Source organism: Euprymna scolopes, chromosome 5 (assembly GCF_053919585.1).
Source record: "Euprymna scolopes isolate OS-2025 chromosome 5, ASM5391958v1, whole genome shotgun sequence".
Classification (NCBI taxonomy): domain Eukaryota; kingdom Metazoa; phylum Mollusca; class Cephalopoda; order Sepiida; family Sepiolidae; genus Euprymna; species Euprymna scolopes.
Window position 1 is genome coordinate 122,312,364 of NC_136486.1, and position 18,206 is coordinate 122,330,569.

The window sequence follows — 18,206 nt, forward strand, 5'->3', positions numbered from 1 at the left end:
ACGTGCCTATTGATTAGACTATTACTATTTGCTGCGTTGAACTTTATAGTAGTGAACTTGTTCGTCCTTCTTTACTCGAAAAATATTTGATCCGACTCCTTTCTCCTTGCACAAAATCCGTCGATTTTTATTTCGACAACGTGATGTACCAACAAATTGAGGGGCTCCCAGAAGGAAGCCACTAAGCTACTATCTTTGTCGATATTTTCGTTGGGTTTCATGAAATAAAACTTCTGGAATCACCATATACCCCTCCTGCTGGATATTTCCGTTATGTTGATGATACGTTTGCGACTATTCCTCAACGTGTTGATTGAAAGGTTCAGAGGGTGTTTTTTTTTCTATCTATATATAGAAAACCTACCTTTACCGGTCTATATACTTAATGGAGGTATTTTCTCCTAAAACCACCAACTTTACGTTAATTTATACATTTGTTATTTGTTCCCCATGACGTTAACTCATACATTTGGTTATTTGTTCCCCTGTCAACTAGATACCAAATTACTAAAGTTAAGGAAATTCTAATCGATAAGGGCAACCCAGGATTCGGTCTTGATAAATGTATTAAGTTTTAAATCAGCCAATTTAATAAATAGATAACCGTTCGTCCTTCCAAGTGTCCTGTATATCTTAAGTTTTCATGGGTTAGTGTAAATATGTCCCTCTCATAAATCAACTTAAACAGACTTTCAACAACGTCGCTCTGTTCAACATCGGGTTATTTTAAGTACGACACCTGCAATATCCTCTTCAAAAAATGACGGTTTTCCTCCCATAAACCTTAGCAATATTATATAGAAAATACTAATGTTAGTGAAATGATGTGTTCCTCGGCCGAACCAGCGGCTAATTTGAAACAAGAATATGACAGCATGTTCCTTCAGGTTTCCGTAATAAAAATAAAAATAAAATTCGCGTAAACTCCACCCACAATAATTTAGATTCCGCAATTGGACAATATTTATTGGATAAACCAAGATGTTGATAGGTATATAAGGACGACTTTCTTCAATTTTATTTCGAGGCCGATCGAGTAGTTATTTGAAAACTCTCGAATCCTTCCCCATATCACTTCTCAACCCCTTTCTCTGCAGGTAGAAGATGTTAATTCCCTAACGTTTTAGGCGAATTAAAGAGGGATACGTTTGATATAATTCCCCTTCTTTTTCACCTTTGTTTAAACTTTCCGGTGTATATTTATATGCGGGTTATCATTCCCCACTCATGATAGTTTAATTTTTTTTGGGAATAATATTCATTATATATATATATATATATATATATATATATATATATATATATATATATATATATATATATATATACATGCATACGTTTTATGTTATGTTCTCCCCTTTCTTTCTTCCCTATAAACATACTTAAAGTAAGTGTAAATAAGTCCTTCTCATTTTCATCACTAATTATCATTTCTTCCCCCTGTTTTCATCTTTTTACAAAAGATCAATATACCATCGGTTGCCCCTTACGAGGATGTCGAAAAAAGTCCAAGTTCCGAAATACCATATATACATACATATATATATATATATATATATATATATATATATATATATATATATATATATTGTATATGTATATGTATATATACATATATATTCTACTGTAGCTTATATTCATAGTGACAATAGACTTAATTTTTCACATAAATGTTACTCTGAGTGTATACTCGTTAATGAAACAAAATCGTTTATGTGTAGCTTGTTTTCTTTTCTCCATCTTTCTTCCTCTTTCTCTGACTCTCTCTATCTCTCCCCCCCTCTCTCTCTCTCTGTATATATATATATATATATATATATATGCGTGTGTGTGTGTATGTCTGTGTGTTTGTGTGTGTGTGCGTGTGTGGTTCGGTCTTTATGTGTATGTGTGTGGTGGCTGTTTTAATTTGAAATGTGTTATCTGTGTAGTACATAACTTTTTCCTTGAAAATAATTAACGGATTCTCATCAACTTTTGAACAAAACAGATTTGTGCAATGATTGGTTCTTGATTTTTATCAACTATTTACTATAACAAATTGTGTGATTAATATCTTGATATTTTATACGAATCATCGATGCAAAGTTTTGTGTAACTTATATGCAAACTAAAAAAAAAAATAATAAAAATGCTTAAGTTTTCCAAGCAGGATCTTGCAAACTACAGAAGACCGTTGGCCCCCTAAGCAGCGTAAAGGTATTTCACAAAGCACTTACAATATAATTTCTAAATAAATTTAAAAAAAACATTATTCTAAAACTTTTACATTAACTAATTCTGGACTTATGAAATTTCTATTTAGTAGAACACCTAGGCGAGGGAACGGATCAGGACACACGTGGAATAACGAGTCGTCGATTCCGTGGAGAATGAAACGGGATATCGGTTGGACTTTGCCAATTGTAGCACTAACTAAAGCATTGAGAAAGTTTCTTTTGGGGTATTTTGGAATATGAGTCACAGGAAATATGTACGAGGTTAGGTTCGGTTATGATGGATGCATCTGTGATTATACTACGAATGATTTTGACGATGAAAACTGAAACACTGAACAAAGGCGCAACAAAAGAATGATCTTTATTGTTGTAGTTCTTACGTTGGTAGCAAGAAAGCATGCCAGTTAATGACGGATGTTAGAACTGTTCACTACAAACATAAAAATATCGGAAGTAATAAAAGATATCAATGAAATTATATATGAAGAAATAAATAATTTATAATAAAACAAAATCTTCTAAGTAAATTGCAGCAGTTCTTCTTAGGCTTTGAAAAGTCAAACATGATCAAAGTTATATAGTTTAATATCATTTTCTGGATTTAACATATTTCTATAGATAATTTTATTAGCTGTATTCCAATAAAGTGTTTCCTCACAAAGACAAGTTATTGAGAATCACATCAAAAACGTAAGGGATTCAGCTGCAATTTCTGGACAGTTTTCAATAGGTTTATAAATACGTTGAGAGTTAAATTTCCTTAAATGCTGCTTTATCTGTCTATTAACTGTTCTTACTCGCTTTCTCACAGTCACTAACTGTGTGTATTCGACATCTAGAAAGTTATCTTAAAACCAGAGAAAAATTTTAGTATTAGAAATAATATTCCTGCTAGTTACTTTCGCCATAATAAACATATTCTGTTAGATCCTTTATTTCCTAATACAAAGAAAACTGCTTTACAAGTAGATATTTATCCCTCGAAAATGCAATAATTTCAGACTCTATCTTGAGTTTGGAAATACGTAATTTTTTTTGCCTTGCCAATTAAATATGTTTCGTCTAAATAGTCAAATATATTTGAAAAAATAAACCAGTTTCTCTATCCCATTTTTTCTTTTCAATTTGGAGGCACAATTGTGCTGCATTTTTTACAACATCCTTTAAACCTTTACGCAATTCATCAAAGCTAACCAGTATTTTCCCGTTAGAAAGCCATCGAAAGGCTGTGGGTAATGTAAGTGTTTGCAATATTTTCGCACACTAAATTAAAGATGCGAGAATAAAGTGATTTAGGTTAAATAAAGTTTACAATTTTATGATATCATCAATCAATAAATTTAAATCAGGAGGTATGCTCTTAATTGCTAGAGCAAGCCGATGTAGGAAGGAAGGGATATATAAAATACCCGAGTTTTATTTTTATGTGTGACACTTCGCATGAATATTTGCTAAAAATAGCTGCATATTCTTGAACAGTTTTGTCATGAAATGGCATGATCCTCAAAAATCGACTCAATTACATAATATATGTATTCACTATTTGTATTGTTGTATTGCAGGGTGTTTCATTAAGGAGATATGACGGGGAATTCATATTGGGGCCATATAATACGCGGATATAACGATGATGAGGGAGAGGGGAGAGGACATTTATATAGTTCTTGGATATTTTCTTCTTAGCACATATAGAGACGAGGAAAGATACATATTCTCGGAAAGGGTTACACAACGTTCGTTATAAGATGTTTAACAGATTACCTTTTAATTTGTTTCATGACGGCACGAAGAAAACAGTTGCAAAATATCGAGTATGATTCTTTATTTCATTGGATCGGTCGACTGATGATGACGTCATGAATTCACATTTGTTCTACATAGTTTAATCTTTCTACGCTTCGCTTCCAAAAGGGCAGCTGCCCACTGACTGCAAACTCACTGACTCCCCAGATCTCTACTGATGAACCCACTCTATCCTGATCTGACTAAATCTAGCTCCTATATTGAGAATTCCCCTTTTTACTTATGACGTCAGAAGTGTGTTTCCCAAACGTGACCATGTCATATTGCCATGCCCAGGTTTTTCCGAACACATTTTGACAACAAAGAATTCTCATCTAACCTATTTTTAACAATGTAGTTTTACTTTGTATTGTTCATCCTTTTCAGCTGACATTTTTAATATTCAGTTTTTAAAAGACTAAACAATCAATTCTTTTTTTTTCAATATAAACAATAGCTAACTATTCATAATAGATTTTAACAAAAAACTTTTTAAAACATTTTCGATTTCTAACAATCTATTTCTTACCCTTTCTTACAAGGTTTGAGTCTCGGCTTATCCTACTCTCATTTTCACTAATCTGATGTTGTTCTTATTTACAGTGAAAGGGACAACCTTTTTCCCTCATCCTTTCTATCCATCCTATTAATAAAAAAATGTACGCATTTTTTTAAAATTCTAGTACATTATTCTCTATATCTATACACCCGTTTGCCTAAGAACGATTAGACACCATATAAAATTCTTTAGTCAGTCCTTTTTCAAATTACTTCATAATTATTTTCTTTAGATCACAATCTCTTTCTCCTCTTCATGGCATTTCTTTTTTCGGGGTAGGGTAAACCTCCTATGATTCATCAGCTGCTTTATCTAGCCACCCTTATGCCGAAAACCGAGGTCCCATCTTACCTATCACGAAATCGACGACTCTTTAGTCCAAATGTGTCCGTATCCTTCCTTTCGCCTGGTTGTTTTATTAATAAGAAGTTTGTATCATTTTCTAACTATCTTATTTTTTCGGAGGCATACATCAAATCTCATTTACTAAAATCTTTGTGGTTGGCTTCAATTATTAAGATATACCATTTTATAAAACTGATTCGCTCGGATTTCCCAGCTTGGACTGTTGAAACTTCGATAAAAACTTAGAAAACATCACTATTAACTCATCCCTCGCGCCAAAATTGCTATTTGCGCATTGAATTCCAACTATGTCCCAGATTTCTGTAATTTTTCTCTTTTTCATCAGAGTGTCCAAGATTCCAGCAGAGATATTCCGCATTCATACATTTCTAAAAAATATAAGCTTATACCTTTCCTTCCTACGTACTTACGGTATATTTTACTTTTTCTCCCCTCTAAATGCTATATATATATATATATATATATATATATATATATATATATGTATATCTATATATCTATAAAAGTGAACGTGTCTGTCTTTCTGTGAACATTTCCCTACGCAATAACTCTGTCAATTTTTAGTCTATAGACTCGAAATTTGAAATACCGGGTACTGAGATTTGGGAAAATCGATGTGACTGGTGTCAGCTAGAAATTTGGAGGTTAAGGGGTCAAATTTCAACGATTTGACCTTTAAGAACTCTACAAAACTCCTCCGACAATTTTGGGTCTAGACACTTGAAATTTTAGATATAGGTTCCTTGAACCTGGATCTAATTTACTAAAGTTATTTGGGCCCGAAACTATAAATTTTAAGGGGTCATAATTGGGGTCAAATTAAACAAAAATTTACTCTTTTTTATTTTTATTTTTTGCTCAGCATACACCTCCAAACACCCGGGCAACGCCGGGCTGAAATGCGAGTATATATATATATATATATATATATATATATATATATATATATATATATATATATATATATATATACACATACATACATATATATATATATATATATATATATATATATATATATATATATATATATATTGTTTTCCCGTTGTAATGACTCTTATAGCCCTTTGGTTCCCTATTGAATTCACGTGTCTTTCAACGCCTGCAGCACGCATTATAAGCTCCAAATATTGCAGGATCACATTTATATTTTCCTAACAGAACCATCTCTAATGCTATTTCCTGGAAAGCTACACTTCTTGCGAAAAATGTTTATGGGCATTAAAAAAAGCAAACTAAAAAAGAAAAAGTCTCTTTTTTGGCTTATCACATCCGAAAACTATACAAAATACCCGTTTTCGTAATTTTCTATTGTCTCTTCTCTAAAATTCTTACATATTTCTACAGCAACAATCTGCCTCAATTATCGCTTTATTTTAGTTTTCCTATAACGTGTTTCCTTCCATTAAATATATTTACTTTATTATGATTTTGAATTCCCTACGGTAAAATATGATAACTTTATACATGCATTTAATACAATTTACAAAATTTGTTCAACTGTATAACATTTTTAAAAAATATATTATCACATTTAACTATACTTCACACATAACGGTACAATGATAACTTTTTTTTTAAAAATGGTTTTATTTTCTGTGAGAACAACAACAAAGCCCATAAAAATTGTCCCTTTCTTTCAAACAAAAAAAAACACCCTGGAAAGTTGAAACGTTCAACTATGAACGTAAAAATGGCTTTTTCAAAAAAAGTATTCACACATGCTGTTTTAAAGTGCAAGCGACTTATGACTCTTGTGAAAAATTCTTATTTAATTGACAGTTATGAAAAACAATTTTCAACAATTCCAACTTTGACACATTGATCTAAATTTCACAATAATAAATGACCCCGATTTTTCTACTTGTGTGTATGTGCTTTTTTTAAATCAAAACAAGTCATTTATCAACAAATTACGCGTGGCGACTTGTTTTTAAACTGTTTCTTTTTCCATTTTATTTATGACTATTCTTTGTTGTTCTTTTGCGGCATATCATCTATTTTTTAAATACATTTTTCCGTGTTTAATATAGGTTTTTTTCCTTCTATTTTCTTTTTACATTGTGTGTGATAAATGGTATAGCATGTTTCCGTAACTTCCGAAATAGGCATTTGTGCTTGGGTGTTTTTATTATTGTTATTGTTTAGCAGATTTTCTCTTTTCTTTTTTAATACGTTTTTTTCTTTTATGTGAGAGTGTATGCTTTAATTTTTCTTATGTGGGTGTATGTATTTCGTCTGGCTAAGTACATTTAGTTGTTTTTATTGTGTCCGTAGAAATAAGTTTTTTTATCGAAACCTTTCCTTGTCTTTCGTGGTATTAGGCTAGGCTCGTTTTTTCCACGCCCTTTTACAGCTGCACATGAAAACGAGCACCAATAAATATATGCTTATATTCAGAGTTCAAAAAGAATCAACAATAAATTATTTTTACAATATAAACGATACCTAATTATTTGTAATCGAATTTAACAATATACCTTTTTAACACTCCGATTTCTTACATTCTATTTCTTAACCTTGCTTATAAGCTTCAAATGTCGGCTTATCCTAATCATATTTTCACTGATCATATGTTTTTCTTATTTACATGGAAAGGAACAACCCCTTTCCTGTAACAGTATGTGTCTACAGAGGCGTGCACCAGAATATCCCTCTACGATGCCTTAATTATGTAAGTAACTCACAAATTTAATAGTGTAACACCATCAATGTCCGTGGATTCATCCATTGGGAGTGAAATATTCTGACTTGGTTAAACACTTGTAATTGATTCTTCTTGAAATACCCAACCGTTTCATTAATTCGTATAAAGATTGTCTAATTAGAAAGGGGCAAAATTACGTGTAGCGAACATATTTTCGCCTTTTACACACAACACTATATCTTTGGTGCAAGGGTTTATTAGATATTTACCTTTGTACGTGCGTCACATTGCTTTGTTATCTTAAGAGTAAATCTATAGGAGGAAGTACGTTCATTCTTATGATGATTAGTCGCAAGAGATCAAAAACTATCTTCTCAGCTTTCAGTTCTTGAAACGTTTTTCTGTAAATAAATCATCCTTTTATTTCTAACTTGTGAGTATCTTGTGTTTCAACGAAGTTTATGTTTAGTTAGGTAGCGACTAGTGCTGGGAAGAACGGTCCGACAATCGAAGAAAATTCCATTTTCTCCCTCTAATTCCCAGTTCAAGTAAATCCAAAGCTGAAATAACTTTCATTATTTTCTCTCTTTTGAAATGTACGCATTTTTCCCCACTGTCGATAACGAAATTAGCGTTTTGCAGCAGACTGAGCAAAACACCTCTTTTCCTTTGACCGTCTTGCTTCTCTTTGCATTCTTGTGTTGAAATTATTTGTAATCATTCTCATCCTAAACACAACACAATCGAATATTGGAATAACTTCGTTTACTAACAGATGCGTGGGTATATTTAACATGAATTAGAAAAATAAACATCGTAAACCAACCTTACTGTTGTGGTGGCACACATTCATTTGCCTATGTGAATAGCAATTACACATAAATAGGAATACTCAATTAGTCTGAGTGTGTGTCCACCAGAAGCCACCGAAGGCCGCCGAGAGCATATATGTTTCTCCAGCAAATACTCTCTTATTTGACACCATTATGTAAATATCCTGTAAATATACCTTTTCCTAATATACTTCTTATTTGATCTACCTTTGTTTGTGGAGTCGTCATTTGTATTGCTTTCTACGTTGCTTATTTCAACATGAAAACTTAACAGTGACGACGAGGATGAACGTCAAATATAACAGTTTGACGAAGAGATGGAAAAAACTCACTAAAAAAAAGTACATCGCAACGGTTGACCTTTCTAAGGAATACAAGTGTTGACGAACGAAATCGTCGTAATAACGGATTTTACGCTTAAGAGAAGTTCGACTCAAGCGGAAAAACTTAATAATTCAGCGAACATTAGAAAACTGTAAAATATTTTCCTCGCGAAGTACAACACTAAAAGAAAGAAACGGTTGTTTCCCAAATTCCTAGAACAAAAACTACATTCAGATAAAAAAAATAAACCGCGATTAATAGTATTTTATTGACTAAAACATTAGTCGTAAATAAAGAGACAAACCAGAACCTTTAATTGCAGTCTAAAAGGAAGAAAAAAACTCGAACATGGCAACAAAAAAAGCGACGATTTACGCCGTGGAATCAATCTTATAAAAAAAAATAACAAACTGTAAAAGTGAATTTTTGTAAAACGAAAACAGATTCGTATTACTAAATTACGAAGAACAGATTCCTATTACTAGATTACAAGGAAGTAACACACGAAGAAAAAACGTTCACCAGTGGATTTCCTAAATTGCTGTAAATAACAACTAAAGACTTTTTGGTAAACCAAATTTTTCTCTTCGATATTAAAAAAAAATACCACAGTAAAACTAAAATCAAGGAAATATTTTTTAAACTAAAGTTGTCACTTGATAACGGATATAAGACAGTTAAACGTCACGCAAAAAAAATTAAATGTAGTCCATACATTTTATTTTTTTCAATTGTGACTAGAGTTGAAAATCTTTTTTTTCTCTCTATGGAAAAAGTTGTATCAGGTTCGGCTGTTATTTATTAGAAAATGCCTAAAACGGAAAAGTAAAGCGCATTTGGTGGTTTCAGCAAAGGCCTCAGTCCTTATGTTGTGGTTGGGTGAGCTTGACTCGCTAGCGAAGTCAGAAAATATTATTCGCGCAGCGATATTACTATTGAAAACTGGAACTATGAACACATTTTTTAACCCAAGTTATTTCATATGGTATGGATATTGTGCTGCATGTGAAATTGTACAATTTTTCTTCGTAACTGCATTACTGCTACTGATGGATACACAAAATGGAAGATTTATCTAGAATGTTAATGCAATTTTTGCAGACGCAACAAAAGGCGATACCGAGCTAGATTCATGAAGACAGGAGAAATTCTTGAAATGGCAAATGGAACAAGAAGAAATGCAGAAGAAATTACAATTTTAGCAAGCAGAAAGTCAGAAGAAATTACAACTTGAACAAGAAGAAAGGCAGAAGAAATTACAATTTGAATATGAAGAAAGGTAAAATGAACGTTTTGCTAAAAAACTGGAACTATTAAAGACTAATCGAGAAAAAGTCCACAGTAGTAATTTCTCGCATACAACTATATTTAATAGCATGGCCACATTTAATTATGTGCCGGAGGAAGAAAACACTTTTGAAGCATACTATACAAGATACGAGGATGTCTTTCAACTGAACTTCAAAAATTGGCCAAATAGCCAGAAAGTGAGCCTTTTACTCAGGAAGTTGGGTGTAAGGGAACACAGCAAGTTCGTAGATTATATACTACCTAAAATAACTACGGAATTAGATTTCCTGGAAGCTGTAAAATTGCTAAAAGAATTATTTCATCCGAATATATCTCTTTTTATAAGAGAGGGGTTTGTATAAATCTAAGGAAGGTGGACAACCGAGATTATTTGACATACGCATCAGTTGTCAAAAAAACTGTAATAATTTTAAGCAAGCGGAACTAACGGTAGAAGATTTCAAATGCCTAATACTTGCAGAAGGGGTTAGTCACCACGAAAAATGCAGAAATACGCAGACGAGTGTTGTCTAAGCTGGATTCTGAGCAAGATTAAACACTCCAAGAATTAGCAGAGGATTGTGAAAGAGTCATTACCCTAAAAAAGGATTTAAAAAAAGATAGAGGAATCCGGAGTGGCATATGAAAGAAAGGTTAGAAAACAATACACACCAAGCAAGAACTATACAAATAAAATCAGTCAAAATCGAACGAGATATTCCAAATATAATAATTATAATTACAGTAAAGAATGTAACAAGTCTATTCCTAGATATAACTGTAAGAAATGCGCAGAATGACATTGGGGATCGGATTGCCCTTATGAGAAGAAAAATGCTACCATAGCAAGAAAGTCGGACACAAAAGCGATTGTTGCAGTTATAAAGATTTCACCAGAAAGAGAGTACAGCAAACAAAATCAAATAAAAAATTAGAAAAAACTCGGCGAAAATACATAAAAGCGGAAATTTTTTAAACGCCAATAAAATTACAACTGGATTCAGGATCCGATATTTCTATAATAAACTTGAATACCTGGAAAAAGTTGGGTAAACCAACCATGGTTAAAACAAGTAAATCGGCTCGGACGGTAACTGGTGGTGAGAAGTTATCCTTGCGATAAAATTAAAAGGGATTACGAGGAAATTAAAAATGTTCGTATTGGAAAATAGCGAAAACCTGTTTGGAATAGATTTAATTGAGAAATTTGGACTCTGGGATAAGCCAATTAATACATTCTGTAAAAAAATAGAGTGTACTACCCCAACAACAGAAATATAAAAGGTGACTTTAAAAAATATTCCCTGATGTATTTATGCCTAAATTAGGTCATTGCAATAAATTTAAGGCCTCGTTTGAACTTAAAGAAAACACCAGCCCAATTTTTAGGAAAAAAGCGAAACGTTCCGTTCGCTGGGTTGGAAAAGATTAATAAAGAATTGGACAGATTGGAACAGACAGGAATACTATCAAAAATACAACATAGTAGCTGGGCAGCCCCCACCGTATATATACAGAAAAGAATGTGTAATCAGCGTTTGATAAACTATTTCCAAGACAAGCAATTGTCCAAAACACATGATAAGAAAGAAATATAACTCGGGAGATCAACTATATTTCAAGTGCTACAGGAATAACACTTCTTACTGGGAATGTGGAGTAGTAGATAAGCGCATTGGTGTTTGTGCATACATGATTAAAGGTCCACAAAATATACATAAAAGGCACCTGAATCAAATAAAAAACGCCGCATTCAAGATTGTGATAATACAACAGCAGTCGAAGAGGAGGAAACCATGGACATCATATACGAATCCTTTAATTTTGAACCGCCGCAATATACACCTTACCCCCGAAGATCAGGGAGAACAAGAAAGTCTAATGAACCATTAATGTTTAATCCCAAGAGAAAAAGATATTGAAATCTGTGCGACTCCAAATCTTGGGCGGAGGGTGTTCTGGTGGCACACATTCATGTGCATATGTGGATAGTAATTACACATAATAGGAAGACTCAGTTAGTCTAAGTGTATATTCACCAGAAGCCACCGAAGGCCGCTGAGAGAAGATATGTTTCTCCAGCAAATACTCTCTTATTTGACACCATTATGTAAATACCCTAAACATATACCTCCTCCAAACTCGCTTCTTATTTGATCTACATTTGTTTGTTGAGCCATCATTTTTATTGCATTCTACGTAACTTATTTCAACCCGCAAACTTAACACCTACAATGATCAAAAACTTTTCAAAGTCAGGTCAATTGCTACTTCTTTATTTAAATTTTTTACAAACCAATTATTTGGCTAACCTTTGCAGTCACATGGAAAGGATTGCAGAGGTTTATAGTATTGAGATATACTTATTATAGTCATTGTATTTTTATGCTTTACATGTATAAAAGATTTGTTTGGTGATTTTTCATCATTGCCACTAATTTCTTTTTTTTTATATTTTAAAATGTAGCTACCTGTTGTTATGTATCATAAAACTGTCCAGAAAAAACATCAATAACTAAATCTCTTCAGACAAAAATCATCAGTTAATGTTAAAATATAAAATTAATGGTTCTCATGATTTATTTTTAATTTATCTTAGTATTACTTAGTATTCCACGAAAAAAAAAAACTTTCCTCTGCTCCGTGGCACATTGGCAATGAAAGTTTCTAATTAACATACTTAGAGCTTTTCAATGTTCCTATAATATATATATATATATATATATATATATGTATATATGTGTGTGTGTGTGTGTTTATACACACACATATATATATATATGTATATGTATGTATATATATATATATATATATATATATATATATATATATATATATATATATATACACTCTGTGTAAGATTTAGAAATTGCTATGAAACGCAAATAAGTGAAATTTGGTACATTGGCAGAGCATTACAAAGTGCCTTATTTCTCTGACATTTTTGGTATTTTTTCAAATACTTGCAAAATTATGCTTATTTTTTTATTTTATGGTAAATTTAAGTGTATTTCCCTTACTTGGACGTGTCCAAAAATGTACATTTTCGGTAATTAAACATTTTCTAACTTCATATTTATATTTATATTAAATAAATAACATATCTGTTGGAAGCGCCCGTCCATGGCATTAAGGGTATATTTCATGACGTCACTTCCTCTTGCATTGACATTTTCGGTATCGAGTACAGGTGCCCGGCGGTCTGAGTCTGCCACACGACCAAGCAGGTCGGATGCACACGCTCAACCGTGTAGGAGTGGTATTACACAGCTCACTTTGCCTGTAATATATGTAAATACATGTTTCGTTGCTAAAAACCTGTGTTCCTTTCGATTATTACCATTCAACCCCATAAAAACGGGCGACGGCGGATTCGACTTTTACACGGGCTAAATCCACAAAAACATATTCTAATTGACTTCAAAATTTTTAAGCTAAGATATCGGCTTGCAATTATGTTCTAAACAAAAAATCAAAACGAAAACGAACACAAGGCAAATTAATCGACGCAATTGTAAGTTGTCTCTACTTTTAAGTTAAAAGAACTGTACGAAACGCATGTTGGTTATGTTTAAACATTAGTTTGTTTGCCTATTGAAAGAAATATAAGCCATTTTGGTTTACTTCCAGACAATTCCACAAGTATTTTTTTTATTCTTTTGAAACTGTATTGTATCACAGTGCATTTTTTTGTTTTTGTTTTGCACGTAACTTTTCTGTTTGCCCTCATATTTGCTTATCTCTAAGGTGTTTACAAAAAATCAAGGGATAAATTGTTCCCTCTTAAAACACATTCAAGGAAATGACATTACCTTTTTTATTTATTTTTATTATTTTATCTCTCTTCTCTAGTCTAAAACGGAAATGATTGTTTTCATGCATTTGAAAAAACATTAAACGATGGAGGACGTTAAAGCAGTTTTAATACAGATTCAAGGCTCAGATCGACCAGCAGCAGAAAGCTGAGAAAAAGTTAAAAGACCGTGATAAACAGTTCCAGTTACAATTTAAAGAGAGGCAACAAGTAATGGAGGATAGAATGCTACTTCAATAACAGAGAAAAGAAGTTAAAAGATATTCTATAGAACTGAACAGTTTTGATTTTTCCCGAAGTAACATATGGAACGCTATGGAAAAGTTCAACTACCAACCGGAGTTGAAGGGGACGTTTGACGCTTTCTATCGGAGATATGAGGACTTATTCACCGGGGAGTGTCAAGAGTGGAACAACGCTAAGAAAGTTCGCGTACTTTTGAGAAAATTAGGGACCACATAACATAAAAAAGTTTTTGGATTACCTCCTCCCCAGGTAGTCGAGTGAATTGGAATTTTCTGAAGAAGACAAACTTTTATCCGAACTGTTTAGCACAAATTCCACGCTTTTTCATAAAAGCTGGAGGTGCTTTAACATAGAAAAGGGATCACGACGATTACCTAAATACGCGTCCGTGGTAAATAAACACTGCGATTATTTCCGTCTATCTGAATTACCGGCAGATTACTTCAAGTGTTTTATATTTGCGCAGGGTCTAATCTCATCCAAAAACACCGGGATTAGACAACGTACTCTCTCGAAACATGAGAGCGAACAGGACCTCACCTTCCAGAAGTTGCTCGAGGATTGTTAATTGGTAGTCTGCGTAAGGAACAACTCAAAATACGTCGAGGAGTCAGGCGCAGCATTCATTAGAAGGACGAACTTCAGACTGGAAAAATACTCACCCCGAAAAAGCAAAGCTGGAAGTAAGAAAACTCACGCTACACCCAATAAGTACCGCCTAGTCACAAACCCGTGCTTCGCTGCGGCGGAAAACATTGATCGAGTCAATGTTTTTACAAATATAATATTGCAACATATGTGGCAGGAAGGGTCACAAAGCGATCGAGTTCAGGAAGAACAAGGTAACAAAACAGCGTCTGACAGAAAGGATCCGACTTGTATACGGATAACAACCGTCGCAAATATGTCACAGTTTACATTGCAAATGAAACTGTGCATTTACAATTGGATTTCTGGTCAGATCTGCCCATTATTAACATTAAGACAGAGAAAGGGCTAAAGACACCAACCATGCAGAAGACGTACAAATAAGCTCCAGCTGTAACAGACGGTAAAGTGGAATTTGAGGGATAGCTCACACTCTCGGTGAATAAATCGTTTTACTAAAAAATTGAAAATGTATGCAAATAGGACATCCGTAAACCTATTCGGTACTCATTGGGTTGAGCGATTCGTATTTTGGGACCAACCTATGAACAAATTCTGTCATAGGGTAGAAGACTCGTCTCCGAAAGCACAACAACTAAAGGACGAGTTAAAAGATGTATTTCCAGAAGTATTCTCACAAGGACGAGGAAAATGTACACAGCATATAGCAAGATTCGAACTAAAAGAAAACGCTCCGCCCGTTTTCAAGAAGACACGAAACACCCCGTTTGAGGCAACAGAGAAAAATGAAGTTTTAATGGAATCTGCAAAAAGAGGGGAAAATGAAACTGCAAATCTGGAAGCTCACAAACCCGCGCCAAAAGAATTCCCCAAGCTAAAGAAATTAAGAACGCTCAGGTTATCCCAACAGATGAAGCACTTCAAAAATTTCTACACGTGTATAGGATTACACCCAACCCGAACGCATTAACATCAGTCTCAACTGCAGTAACGATGTTTGCGCGGAAAGTGAGATCCGTTTTTAACAAGCTCTTACCCAAACAGTCAAGGCAACTAGTGGTTACTTATGTACCCAGTAAACACCTCATACCAAGTGAAAGAGTGTTTTTCAAAAGTTATAAAAATAACACATCATTCTCGGAGGTGGGTACAATTTGTAAGCGAGTCGGTGACATGGTATATAACATCCAAGGATAAACATATACCCAAAAACGGCAGCAGAACCAACTAACCAGATGTCGATCAGTTGAAACCAGCGACAGTCCACCATTGAAAGATGAGCCGAGTTACACTGTCTTCAAAATTTTTGATCCTGAACCTCCTCAACCACCCGCTGAACTACAGCGATCGTTCTATAAGAGAAAGCTTACAGAGTCATTGATGGTAAACCCTTAATAAGAGGTACTAACAGCTTTTACGATCAAAAAGCTTGGAGCGGGTGTTGGAGACGCCCCTCCATGGAAATAATGGACTCTCATATGACGTCACATCCTCCGACGACATCAATTTCGGTATCGAGTACCGGTGCCCGGCAGTCTGTGATTGGCACGCGACCTAGCGGCCGAATGCAAACGCCAAACCGTTGAAGAATTGTATTACTCAACTCACTTTGACTGTAATATATGTGACTACATTGTTTCGTTCCTAAAAATCCTGTGTTCTTTCGTTTATTACCATTTAACCCTATAACAATACCCATGAACAATATAACCAATCAAAAAAAGTAAATTTCCTTATATTTCGTTTTAATAAATATGTATTTACCAATATAAATCCAATGCTTCAAAATCACTTTGAATAGCATCTTCTTAAGTGATGATATAAATCGGCCAATTTGAGAAGATGTGATGGTATATGAAATTTCTAACACCTTTAAAATTAATCCTTCGATGAAAATTATACACCTTCGTCATACATTTTCAATTTTATTATGGACCAAAGCTGCTGAATAAAGTTTCAATCTGCAGAAGAAGGTGTCCTTGTAATCAAATTTTCTCCCGTAATGCATAATGACTTCAGGTAGAACGTCGTAGGTTCAGTGGAATGGTGCATTGTTGTACTTCAATTTGAATTGACGCTCCAATGGAGGGTCATCAAGCGATAGTGATAAATTCTCATTTGAAAATAAAATATGAGACCGGCTTGTCAGTTTGACACCTTCTGGAACTCAAAATGGCCCAAGTATTATATCGCTGACTATCTCAGCCCATAATATGACACCTCCACCTCCCTAATAACGACAAAATCGATGATGGGTTGTGCCCCTAAAAGGACTGAACACTTTTGCCCACGCATGTGGTGCATCAAGGGTTGCTCTACCCTAAGCGGTGAAAAGAATATTTTCTAAACTGGTGTTCATATATTTTTTAGCCTAAGGCACACGTGGTTTCCTTACAAGTTTGTTTTACAGCAGGTCTTGGTATGCGCTTAATGATTCTTGCAATCTCCTTTAAGACACTGCAGCGTGCCTTTCTAGACAAGAAATGTATTTCAGACCTGCAAAATATAGCTAAACCTTTCCTGCGCGGCTGCTTGATAAATTGACGACGAATGTTTTTAGCATCTCTAAGAAGAAACTGATATTCTTTTGCTTTTGTCCTTCCTTCGTTTGATGTTTGAATTTTAAACGACTGAGAATAATGTTCTTCGATCTCTTCCAAGGCCCTTGGCTAGATCTACGAAAGATACACCTCTTGCGAGTCATGCAATAGTCCGTTAATTTTCACTTAGTGTCAATCGGTGCTTCTAGGAATTTTTAGAGCCCTCCAATAAAATGATACACATTTAAAATCCACAGGAAATAGAAATAAATCATAATTTCAAATATATTTGTTAAAATCCCACAAGTTCCACTCTTAATCTTCTAGTTTACAAAAGTTTACACATCTGCGTTTCATAGCGATTTCGAAATTACAAAATATCGATATGCAATAATAGGAAACACTGGTTATATATTTAATAGATAATTATTCTACAAAAACACAAGTGGTTCATACTAACGCAATAATAATTACAGGACGCCAAGTATTGGCTGTCGGTAATTTCGAAACTAGTCCCAAAATAACGTTTGACTCCAAATGTTAAGTGTTTACTGCCGCGCCACCAAGCAATTGGAATGAGAATGAACAAGTATATATATATATATATATATATATATATATATATATATATATATATATATATATATATATATATTAATACATATGCATACACACAGAGACATTTAAACTGGATATATATATATATATATAAATGCATATTACAAAAATACACACACATATATCTGAATATATATATATATATATATATATATTTAATATATATATATATATGTATACATATATATATATTAATACATATGTATATATATATATATATATATATAGAGAGAGAGAGAGTGAGATACATGCGTATGGCTGTATATTAGAAATATAAATGCTTGTATATACAAAGATATGTACATATATATATATATATATATATATATATATATATATATATATATATATGTATATAT